Below are 12420 nucleotides of genomic sequence, written 5' to 3'. Positions count from 1 at the left end.
AGGGAATGGCGGGAGCAGAGGGGGAGGTCTTCAACGAACAGTAAATTCAAGAGGGCAGAGTTGAAGTGAAAGAGGGCACGAAAAGGGAGTCAATACGGTGTCGCGGTTAAGTACCTAGTCTCTGGAGTCAGACACGTAGTGGTTTGGAGCCCGGCTCTGCAATTTACTATGTGACCGGGCAATTGGTTCAACCTGTCTTGTCTTCTGTTTCCTCAGTGTTCAACGGAAACAATAAACTTAGTTGCATGATCCGGTGTTTGTGGATATCAGATGAGATCATCTGTTTAAGCGCTTGGCACAGTTCCCCGTAGCCTAACTATTGGTCTTACTACGAAAGGTAAACGATTCAAAACTATCCACACAAAAATATTTAGAGTAGTTATCCTTCCACTGAATGATAATGGGTCGTTTTCCCCCAGAGATCTTCATCAACTCACAATGGGCTAACTCACAGTAGGTTGAAAATACTGAAGTTAAAAATGCATTTAATACATCTAATTTACCGAACATCAAAGCTTGGTCTCGCGCACTAGACACCTACGTTAGCCTACGGTTGGGCAAAATCATCTAACACAAAGCCCATTTTAAAATGAAGCGTTGGGGCGCCTGGGTGCCTCAGTCGGTTAAGTGTCTGACTCTTGATCTTGGCTCAGGTCATGATCTCACGATTCGTGGAATGGAGCCCTGCGTCAGGCTCTGCACTGACAGTGTGGAGCCTATTTGGGATTCTCTCTCTCTCCCTCTGTCTCTGCTCCTCCCCTGCTCGTGCTCTCTCTATCTCAGAATAAATACATAAACTTAAAAACACTAAAACGAAGTGTTGACTATCTCATGCACTTCATTGGATACTGGACTGAAAGTGAACAACAGAATGATTATAAGTGTATTTGTTGACCCTCAGGATTGCATGGCTAACTGGGAGCTGTGGCTCGCTGCTGTTGTCTGGCCTCACCAAAGAACATTGTACCACATACCAATAGCCTGAGAAAAGATCCAAATTCAATATTTAAAGTACGATATCTGTGGAACGTGTATCACTTTTGCACCATTGTGTAATGTAAAAATCGTAAGTCTAACCATCGGAAGTTGGGGACCATCTGTATTTCACTCTTTTCTGTGTTCAGCAGATGTTCTTCTATAAGCACTGATACTGACAATCTGGAAAACATAAACAAGTTTCCTTGCTTTTAAAAATGTGTGAGGGCACCTAGGCAGCTCAGCGGGTTAAGCGTCTGACTCTTGATTTTGGCTCAGGTCATGATCTCGCCGTCATGAGATCGAGCCCTGTGTGGGGCTCTGTGCTGGAGCATGGGGCCTGCGTGAGATTCCCTCTCCCTCTGTCCCTCCCCTGCTCAGGCACTCTCTCTCTCTCTTTCTCAAAAAAAAAAAAAAAAAAAAAAAAAAAGATTATACATTGTATTATACATTATTATTTTGGCCAGTACTCTTTATGTCAAAAGGCATCATGACAGCAATTAAACATTTTTTGTTTCTTAAGTAATAAAAGTTGTCTCTCAGTCTGTGCTTGATAATAAGTTGGTATCACACACTGGGTAGTGCTTGTCCAGTTTCAATTATGTAGTGCTTAGGGCAGAACCTAGGTTGACCTTGGAATACCCATGTGGGGGCATTGACCCAACTTGACCTGGTAAAGTTAGTTAGCCCTATGAGGATCACAGCTGAAGATAACAGAGGTATATCCCAAATCTGCCACTGACTACAAGAGACTTACATTTCAGTACTAGGGATATGCATCTAGATGCCAGAGTGATGTGAATTGTAGATATCACGTAAAAAATTCCAGTGCTTCTATGGAAAACTAATTATTTACTGAACAAAGAGGTGTTAGTTAATGTATTGTGGCATCTTACCGTTGGGAATCTGACAAATAATGGATTTTGGAGAATTAAAATGATCGATAGAGTTCTTCCAGCTCAACTTTTTAAGTCAACGTAATACATGGTAGCAGAGCTCAGAACTCAGGTCAGCCCAATGTGCTTCCATGACGTCACAGTTCATCTGATTCCTGTTTTGTTTTGTTTTGTTTTGAACTATGGCAGTCCTCTTATTCAATGGGATTTGAGTCACGTAGGGGAAATGAATGTCTGTGTATTAAGCAGTGCTTGATCGGAGGTGAGGTTGTGGCAACCAACCTAAGACGTTTTATCTTTGTGGATCAGCCACGTCTTTGTTTCTCCTTGTATGTATTTACATACGGAACACAGAAAGTGTGGATTATTCAAGTGACTGCTGAATCCACGAGGAGTTTTTTTTTTTTTCTAAGTAGGCTTCACGCCCCGGGGGGGAGCCCAATGCTGGGCTTCAACTCACGACCCTGAGATCAAGACCTGAGCTGAGATCAAGAGTCGGTTGCTTCACTGGCTGAGCCACCCAGGTGCCCCTGCGAAGAAATTATTGATGTCAGAATGTCACAGATCTAAACGTTAAGGAGTGTGTGAGGGGGGTTGGTAGTCACACTTTAAGGGTATGGAAATTAAGCAATGGAGCTCTTCTCGCTCTTTCTTCCTCAACACCTACTAAACCCCTCATGTATAAAATCTTAGAAATGGTACCTACTTCAAAGTGGTGAATGGAACTCAAGGCAAACTTGAGACAAGAGGTAATCTTTTAAAAAACATTTTTGTTTTTAACATTTATTATTGAGAGAGACAGACAGACAGAGCATGAGCAGGGGAGGGGCTGAGAGACGGGGAGACACAGAATCTGAAGCAGGCTCCAGGCTCCGAGCTGTCAGCACAGCGCCCGACGCGGGGCTTGAACTCTCAAACCGCGAGATCATGACCTGAGCCGAAGTCGGACGCTTAACCGACAGAGCCACCCAGATGCCCCAAATCTTTTCTAAAAAGTCATGAGAATGCAATTTTATCTCAAGAGGTTTGAAAGAAATTGACTTTTAGTAAGAATAGCACCCAGTTAGGGGCACCTGGGTGGCTCAGTCAGTTGAGCGTCCGATTTCGGCTCAGGTCACGATCTCATGGTTCAAGGGTTCGAGCCTCGCATCCGGCTCTGTGCTGACAGCTCAGAGCCTGGAGCCTGCTTCGGATTTTGTGTCTCCCTCTCTTTGCCTCTCTCCTGCTCACACTTTGTCTCTCTCTCTCTCTCTCAAAAATAAACATTAAAAAAAAAGAATAGCACCGAGCTAGAAACAAATAGTATTCTTAAACAATTAAAATATTTAGAATGATCAGTGCCTTTTTCAAATCATGTCTCAACTTTTCTTTTTATCACAATCCTAAATGGTATAATACTAAGGTTTTATAATTCTAAAGAGATTAAAATAGCTTAAAATGGGAGTTAGATAATGTCATATTTAATATTGTAAACCTGTTTTTCTGATTTTTAAAACAGTATATAATCATTGTAGAACACTTTTAGACACATAGGAAATTATAAAAATGAAAATAAAACTCACTCACAATAGCAACCCCTTTTGTGTTACCTGATGTTAATGTGAAATTCACATATAAAAGTAATTATAGGTTTAACTTTTTTTTTAATGTTTATTTATTATTAAGAGAGAGAAAGAGAATGTGCGAGTGGGGGAGGGGCAGAGAGGGAGACAGAGGATCCGAAGTAGGCTCTCTGCTGAGAGCAGAGAGCCCGACGCGGGGCTCGAACTCATGAACCGTGAGATCATGACCTGAGCTGAAGTCAGAAGCTTAACCGACTAAGGAGCCCCAGGCATACCTTATTTTATTGCACTTCACAGATAATTGCGTTTTTTTACAAATCGAAGCCTTTTGGCGACCCTGCGTCAAGCGAGTCCATTGGCGCCATTTTTCCCACAGCGTTTACTTACTGCATGTCTCTGTGTCCCATTTTGGTAATTCTCATGACATTTCCAATTTTTCATTATTATTGTATTTCTTTTTTTTTTTTCATTATTATCGTATTTCTTATGGTGATCTTTGACCAGTGATCTTTGATGTTACTATTGTAATTGTTTTGGGGCACCACATATCACACCCATATAAGACAGTGAACATAATTGATAATCAACTCTACTGACGGGTGGTTCCCGTCTCTCTCCTTCTCCTGGAGCCTCCTTATTCCCTGAGACACTACAATATTAAAATTCGACCAAATAATAATCCTACAGTGGCCCGTAACTGTTCAACTGAAACGAAGAATCACGTGTCTGTCCCCTTCAATCAAAAGGCAGAAATGATGAAGCTCAGCGAGGGAGGCGCGTCTTAAGCCGAGACAGGCTGAAAGCTAGGCGTCTTGCAGCAGACAGTTAGCCTCATTGTGCACGCAAAGGAAAGGCTCTTGAAGGAAATTAAAAGTGCTACTCCAGTGAACACACGAATGGGAAGTAAGCAATACGGCCTATTGCTGATGTGGAGAAAGTGTTAGCGGTCTGGACAGAAGCTCGAAGCGGCCACCATGCTCCCTTAAGCCAGAGCCCGATCCGGAGCAAGGCCTTAACTCTCTGCAGTTGTGTGGAGGCCGAGAGAGGTGAGGAGGCTGCGGCGGGAAAGTTGGAAGCTAGCGGAGGTCGGTTCGCGAGGCCATCCAGGAGATCCAACTAAGATCAGGAGTGCAGAGGCTACACCAAACAACAGATCTGCAGTGTGGACGAGACAGCCTTCTGTCGGAAGAAGATGCCACGTGGGACTTTCGCGGCTAGAGACGAGCAGTCAGTGCCCGGCTTCAAAGCTGCGAAGGGCAGGCCGACTCTAATTATTAGAGGCGAATATAGCCAGTGACTTTAAGTTGAAGCCGGTGCTCACGGGCCGGGTTCCAGAAACCCCAGGGCCTTCAGAATTATGCGAAATCCACTGTGCCTGTGCTCTTTAACAGGAATGACCAAGACTGGATGGCGGCACGTGTGTTTACAAGGTGGTTTGCTGAATGTCTGAAGCCCGCCGGGGAGACCTACTGCTCCGAAAGAAAAGATTCCGTTCAAAATAGTACTGCTCGTTGAAAATGCGCCCGGTCACCGACGAGCTCTGGTGAAGATATACGAGATGCACGTTGTTCTCGTGGCCGGTGTGCAGCCCGGGGGTCAAGGAGTCATTTTGACTTTGAAGCCTCGTCATTATTTAAGCCACACATTTTGTAAGGCTCTAGCTGCCATAGATAGGGATTCCTCTGACGGATCTGGGCAAAGTCCGTCGAAAACCTTCTGGAAAGGGTTTGCCATTCTGGATGCCGTTAAGAAAGAACCCTTGCGATGCACGACAGGAAGTCAAGACGTCAACATAAAAAGGAGTTTGGAAGAAGTTGATCCCAACCCTCATGGATGCCTCGGAGGGCTTCAAGGCTTCAGTGGAGGAAGTAACAGCAGACGGGGTGGAAATAGCAAGAGAACTAGAATCGAAGTGGAGCCTGAAGATGACACTGAATTGCTACAATCTCGTGATCAAACTTGAACAGACGGGCAGTTTGCTCCTTCTAGATGAGCAGAGAAAGTGGTTTCTTGAGAGGAAGAGGGAGGCAAACCATAAGAGACTCTTAAGTGTAGAGAACAAACTGAGGGTTGATGGCAGGGAGGTGTGTGGGGGGATGGGCTAAGTGGGTGATGGTATGAAGAAGGCACTTTTTGGGAAGCGCACTGGGTGTTATATGAAAGCGATGAGTCACTAAATTCTACTCCTGAAACTAGATGTTAACTAACTTGAATCTAATTTAAAAAACAACAACAACATGGGGCGCCCGGGTGGCTCAGTCGGCTAACCGTCGGAATCTTGACATCGGCTCATGGTCATGATCTCACGGTTCATGAGTTCAAGCCCCGCATCAGGCTCTGCACTGACAGCGTGAAGCCTGCTTGGGATTATGTCTCCCTCTCTCTCTGCTCCTCCCCCGCTCGCTCTCTGTCTCTCTCAAAACAAATAAAAATAAACTTAAAAAAAAAAAGCAACAAAAAAACAACACAGCGACTTTGAAAAAAAGAAGAAATCTGCTTCTGGTGAAAATGTTGAGATTGCTGAAATAACGGCAAGGGATTTAGAATATTATATATGTTTAATTGATAAAGCAAGTGCAGGGTTTGAGAGAATTGACTCCAATTTCGAAAGGAGTTCTAGCATGGGTAAAATGCTATCAAACAGGATCTCATGCTACAGAGAAATTGTTTGTGAAAGGAAGAGTTCATTGATGCGGCAAACTTCATCATTGTCTTATTGTAAGAAATTGCCATGGTCACCCGAACCCTCAGCCACCACCGTCCTGATCGGTCAGCAGCCATGCGTCATTGAGGCAAGACCCTCCACCAGCAAAAAGATTATAACTTGCTGGAAGTTCAGATGACAGCTAGCATTGTTTAGCCATAAAGTATTTTTAAATCAAGACGTGTACATTTTTTAGACATAGTGTTATTGCACACTTAATAGACTCCAGTATAGCACAATATGCACTGGAAACCAAAAAAATCCATTTAATTCACCTTATTGCTATGTTTGGTTTATTGTGGTGCTCTGGAAACGCACCCAGAACATCTCTGAGGTCTGCCTCTACTTGAGAAATAGTAAACATTGAAATTCTCGTAGGAAAACCATGGGCTAAAACCACAAAGTAGAATGATCATTTGGCTTCTAGGAACGCACATGCCATCCGCCCCAGGCAGACAGGAAGTGTGGCACAGCAGACGGCGCGAGAGTTGCTGACCAGCAGGGTGATCTTTAGGTTCTGACAGCTGATAGGACAGATTGTCATTGTTTAGGCCACTGTGGTGGCAGTGCAGTCTCATTCTGGAACGAATCTCTTATTCTGACTCTCTCTGTCCTCCCATCTCACCTTAACATTAGCCAGTCAACATCTATTTTTGAGCAGAACTGAGCTAGGCATTAGATAGAGATGGAGAATAGAGAAGTCATCAAAATAGGGCAGGATCCATGCCTTCATGATGACTAAAAACTAACAGCACTAAGCCTTCAGTAACTACACCAAAAAATACAGTCATAGGATAGGTGCCGTTCTGTGATTTCCATTCTTTTTTTTCTAACGTTTTATTTATTTTTGAGACAGAGAGAGACAGAGCATGATCGGGGGAGGATCAGAGAGAGAGGGAGACACAGAATCTGAAACAGGCTCCAGGCTCTGAGCGGTCAGCCCAGAGCCCGACGCGGGGCTCGAACTCACGGACCGCGAGATCATGACCTGAGCCGAAGTCGGCCGCCCAACCGACTGAGCCACCCAGGCGCCCCTGTGATTTCCATTCTGAACACTCTCTCCTTTTTATGTAATTAAAACACTGAGATATAATTTGCTATATAATCTATTATATACTGGATAGTCCTGTGCACACAATACATTTATCCATTAATACACAAGGTAGTATACACAAACCATCCATATTGTGTTTTATGGGAAATGTAAATGATTTAAAAATTTTTTTAAAAAAATATTTATTTATTTTTTGAGAGAGAGAGAGACAGAGCACAAGCAGGGGAGGGGCAGAGAGAGAGGGAGACAGAATCCGAAGCAGGATCCAGGCTCTGAGCTGTCCACACAGAGCCTGACGTGGGGCTTGAACTTGTCAACTGCGAGATCATGACCTGAGCCGAAATCGGACGGTTAACCAAATGAGCCACCCAGGCACACTTAAATGATGTTTAATGGCAATTTTGAGTCTGCTATTTTCACCTCACATGCTGGTTTTAGAACCTAACCCGTGGGTGAGCTGGGAGCTTCCCTATGACGAGTGTCGCTAGGCAAGAACACGGGTGCAAAGAGCGACGATAACCGCTGGACCCTATTTAGATAGAGAAAGCAGTAAAGGCTTACTCTTCCGCTCTTTGCCCATTTTTGGTAGATTCTCAGAGACCCTAATTGGGTCATTACGAAGATCAGGAGCAATTGTCTTAAAACACAGCTCCAAGGCAGCAGCGCAGCTTTGCGAGGAAAAGAAAGAAGATAAGAAGTGGAAAATCACACAGATATCCCAGGCAGTGGTGCTGAACTGGCTCAGAAATGTTCAGCCTTGCTCCTACAGAGCTGTTCTTTGTTCCACGTCTGATTTCTTCTACATGAATAATTCCCATTCTTGTGTTCAGATGCAACAATCCAGCCTTCATTGTCATGACTAAAATAAAAAATGACAAGCATTGAATTTTCATAGCAATTAGCTCTATGTTTTGTTTTTTTTTTCCCCCATTTTTTGAGCATATACAGACAAGAGAGGCAGAGCAGTAATATGGAAGAGAGTGAATCCTGCGTTTTTTTTTTTTTTTTTTTTTTAACATCCCCAGCCCCCACAGAGGCCCTGGGCATGAGGATTTTTTTTTTTTAAGTTTATTTACTTATTTTGAGAGAGACAGAGACAGCACGAGTGGGGGAGGGGCAGAGAGAGAGGGAAAGAGAGAGAGAGAGAATCCCAAGCAGGCTCCACACTGTCAGTGCAGAGCCCGACGCAGGGCACGAACTCACGAAGCCGTGAGACCGCGATCTGAGCTGCAAACCCAGACTTGGACGCTCAATCGACTGCCCCCCACCCTGAATCCTGAATTTAATGGGAGACAGCTGTTTTGGCAGTAAGGCAGAATGATGGAGGCTGGATTTCAGACTGATTTCTTTTCCTTTTTTTCGATTTCAGATTTAACCTTTGCTCTGTGTGGAAGAAACATCTGTTAAGAAGATCAGATTTTACGTGGTTAAAATAACCGCAACAACTTTATCAGGGTTTCTTTAATCTCTGCTGATACTCGCCATTTCAGAGACTCTCAGCCCCATCTGCTTTGATTGTACCCCAAAAGGCCTGATAAGATCAACTCAGATAATGTGCTAAGCAGCCTTTTGTTAACTGTAAAAATGTGTTAGGAAGATAAGGTGTTATTACCCTTCATTTATTTCATAAATATTTATTGAGAGACTGTCCCGAGCCGGGAATTGTGGTAGATGCTGGGGAACGTGTAGAGAATGAATCAGGCAGAGCGCTAGCCCAGCTCCTCGTGGAGCTTATATTCCAGAGTAGGGGTGACAGCCAGTAACCAAGAATATAGGATAAATTCTGGAGACCTCGCTCCATCATCTAGATAACTTGCTCTTTAAAACACCTCTCAAACACTAGTCCCTTCCATAAGTAGTCCCTGGGTCCCCTTCTGTCCTTCCCACCATGAAGTGTGCAGATCTCCATCACAGCTCTTACTTCACTATAGTGTGAACGGGCCAGGTTTATCTCCCTATCTATTGTGTCATGTTGTGAGCTCCTCAATGGCAGGTAACATTTCCTATTATCTCCTTGGTACCTGTGATGCCTGCCTTGCACATAGCATGTACTTAATTAATATTTGTCACAATGGAGCCATTAAGGCATGGTGGTTAATCGTGGCCCTGACATCATAGACTCTCAGTCCAGACCCATAAAATACGAAGTGATATCTACAATCATACAGTCTAGCCCACCCTTTATATATGAGGAACTCGAGCTTCAATGGTATGATATATTACGACCCTGGGCAAAGCAAATCATCCTTCTGTGTCTCAGCATCTGCAACTGTTAGGTAGAATGAGAATTTTCGAGCTGAATGAAATTCAGAATGGTCCGAATACTCCATTTGAGAGGTGATTAAAATGAGAAACAGAAAGATTAAGCAACTCTTCTAAAAGTCTCACAGCAACTTAGGAGAAGAACCGAGAACAGATCAGATGTTCTGGAACACATAGTAATTCTCTTGTCACATTTCCTTGTTTCTTCTCCCCATAAGCTTGGGTAGTATCACAAGAAGGCCGTGAAGTTATGGGGAAACAATAGATATGAATACTGTGGATGGAGTATGAATTAGTGCTACCACTCTGGAAAAAACGCTTTGTTATTATCTGGTAAAAATGCATGTGGGGCGCCTGGGTGGCTCAGTCGGTTAAGCGGCCGACTTTGGCTCAGGTCACGATCTCGCGGTCCGTGAGTTCGAGCCCCGCGTCGGGCTCTGTGCTGACGGCTCAGAGCCTGGAGCCTGTTTCAGATTCTGTGTCTCCCTCTCTCTCTGCCCCTCCCCCGTTCATGCTCTGTCTCTCTCTGTCTCAAAAATAAATAAACGTTAAAAAAAATTAAAAAAAAAAATGCATGTATGTCCATTATGACCCAGGGGTTCAACTCCCAGGAATACACCCTAGCATTCTCGGACTTGTACGTACTTAGGCATGCAAAAGAATATTCAGAAGAGCTTTATGAATAACATTAGAAAACAAAACAAGAAACAATCCCAATGTCTATTCATGGCATGGCTAGATAAACGGAAGCATACACATAAAGTGGAATATGATATAGCAAAGAAAACAAGTCTCAAATATAATGTTGAGTGAAAAAAAAAAGCCTAGAGGACTACAGTCAGTATCATTTATAGAAAAATTCAATTATGAGCAAATCTAAGCAATATAGGTTGTAAAGCAATAAATAGCAATAAGAGATCAACAAACACAAAATACTGAAAGTTCTAGTGTAACATCAATATTCAGCCCAAACTAACTATCACCGTTAAGGAATGACCTTGTGAGATGCAAGAATAAACCTGAAACTTCCTAATTAAAAATGATTATTGCTACACTTCCATTAATAAGCATTTTATTATCCACAGAGTTTTAGTTTTAGATCCAGAACCGGCCAATGCTTTTTTTTTTTTTTTTTTTAATTTTTTTTTTCAACGTTTTTTATTTATTTTTGGGACAGAGAGAGACAGAGCATGAACGGGGGAGGGGCAGAGAGAGAGGGAGACACAGAATCGGAAACAGGCTCCAGGCTCCGAGCCATCAGCCCAGAGCCCGACGCGGGGCTCGAACTCACGGACCGCGAGATCGTGACCTGGCTGAAGTCGGACGCTTAACCGACTGCGCCACCCAGGCGCCTCCCCCACAAAATACTTTCTTCATTACATTTTTTATCTTCTCTGTGACGTAGGAGATTGAAGGTGGTTTGTTGTGGAGGTGGCTTTGACAGATTTGGGAGGTTTTCTCCCCTGCGAAATTTTGAGGTGACAAAGTTACCTAAAAAAGATTCCATTTTTAATTCACCCTTATAAAATGTAAAGCATTCGCAAACAGAGCTTCTCTTTGAAGAGCTGTGGCCTAAGTGGATTTAGATACCTGAAAATTAAATTCAGCCCTCAGAGATCATTTTGTTGCATGTTGGAAACACAGGAACACCAAACAATTAAAAAAATATGATAATCATTAAACATTCAAACCTACACTATTTGGCCTTGAATTATTATTTAATTTTTGTAAAATTAGCTCAAAAAGTTTATCATTTTCCTCATAGATTAATCTAGTGAATGCACTCTCTTAATATTTATAGTCTCAATCTATTTTTCTGTTTAACTATTTGACATTCATAATAATTGTGCTTGCACATAAATTTAACAGATCATTTATGTATCAATCATTTATTAGTGTAGCATTTTACTCTTGCAATAATAAGGGAATTTTTAGTCCAAATATCATCTAGAATACTTACCTGTATCTGAAACAGAATATTTTGATATTCATAATAATTCCAAATGCTGTGCCTCGATCGTGCACATCAGAAAGGCTGAAAAGATGTTGATGTGGGCATTTGCTATTCAGTCTTCCAAAGACCTAGACCAAAACCAAAACCAAGTGACAGATAGGGTACAAATATGGAGGCCACAGGCTTGCTTTCAACATCTCTTGGATGGACAGTGGGTTCACAGGTGTTGTGACTGTGTCTTCTAATTTACATATACGTTGCAGAGATTTCTTTGAAGCTTCCCGGTGTTTAATAATTAAAATTTCACTCCCTCACTATAAATTATTCCGAAGAAGGCTTAATGAGCTAAGCATAGTAACATTTATTAGCTTAACAACACCATTCATATTTCCACTGAACTTCCTGGATGTAAAAGAAAATTTATGCAGGAATTGGTCGATTGCCTTTGGGAAAAGTATTAATAATGTCTTCCTGTTGGTGTTTATGGGCTCGGGGACATAAAGAATGTGAGGCAACCAAGGACATACCACATAATGATCCCTTTTCTCCTTTTTCTTTCTTTCTTTCTTTCTTTCTTTCTTTTCTTTTTCTTTCTTTCTTTCTTTCTTTCTTTCTTTCTTTCTTTCTTTCTTTCTTTCTTTTCATCAGGGTCTCATGACAAGAGATGTTCTGTTTTAGTGGGAGATCACTGATGCTGTAACTACTAAGCAGTGAGGAGACTTTGAGAGTTTGCTGTGGCTCCGGGGAACTTAAATGCCCCCAAACTGGTAAGTAGGAAGGGTCTATGGTGAGTATTCCCTCGGTAAAAGTGGCTACATTATTGGCAGGGATTGTTGGAACAACAGGGTGTTGGGCTCAAAGGACGCTGCCGCTGAGTCCTGGCTCTTCGGACAATTTGCTCAATGTCTCTGAGCCTCCATTTTTACTTCTCCGACATAAGGGCTAGAATGGGCTTTATCTCAGTGTCGTCATGAGGATTGAATGAGACAAAGCCTGCAAAGTACTTACCGCCT

The 12420-nt window shown here is 42.7% G+C and overlaps 1 long non-coding RNA gene across 1 annotated transcript in view; it reads left to right on the top strand.

Annotated features, from left to right (window-relative positions):
* The window catches only part of LOC107180526, a 57071-nt gene that overhangs the window by 39874 nt on the left and 4777 nt on the right, over positions 1-12420 (top strand). Inside the window, exon 2 of the long non-coding RNA XR_001511285.2 lies at positions 12056-12174. This is a non-coding gene — a long non-coding RNA (uncharacterized LOC107180526). The remainder of the gene's footprint in view (positions 1-12055; positions 12175-12420) is intronic.

This window comes from Panthera tigris, chromosome X (assembly GCF_018350195.1).
Source record: "Panthera tigris isolate Pti1 chromosome X, P.tigris_Pti1_mat1.1, whole genome shotgun sequence".
In the NCBI taxonomy this organism is placed as follows: domain Eukaryota; kingdom Metazoa; phylum Chordata; class Mammalia; order Carnivora; family Felidae; genus Panthera; species Panthera tigris.
This window is presented reverse-complemented; position numbering and strand designations above follow the sequence as displayed.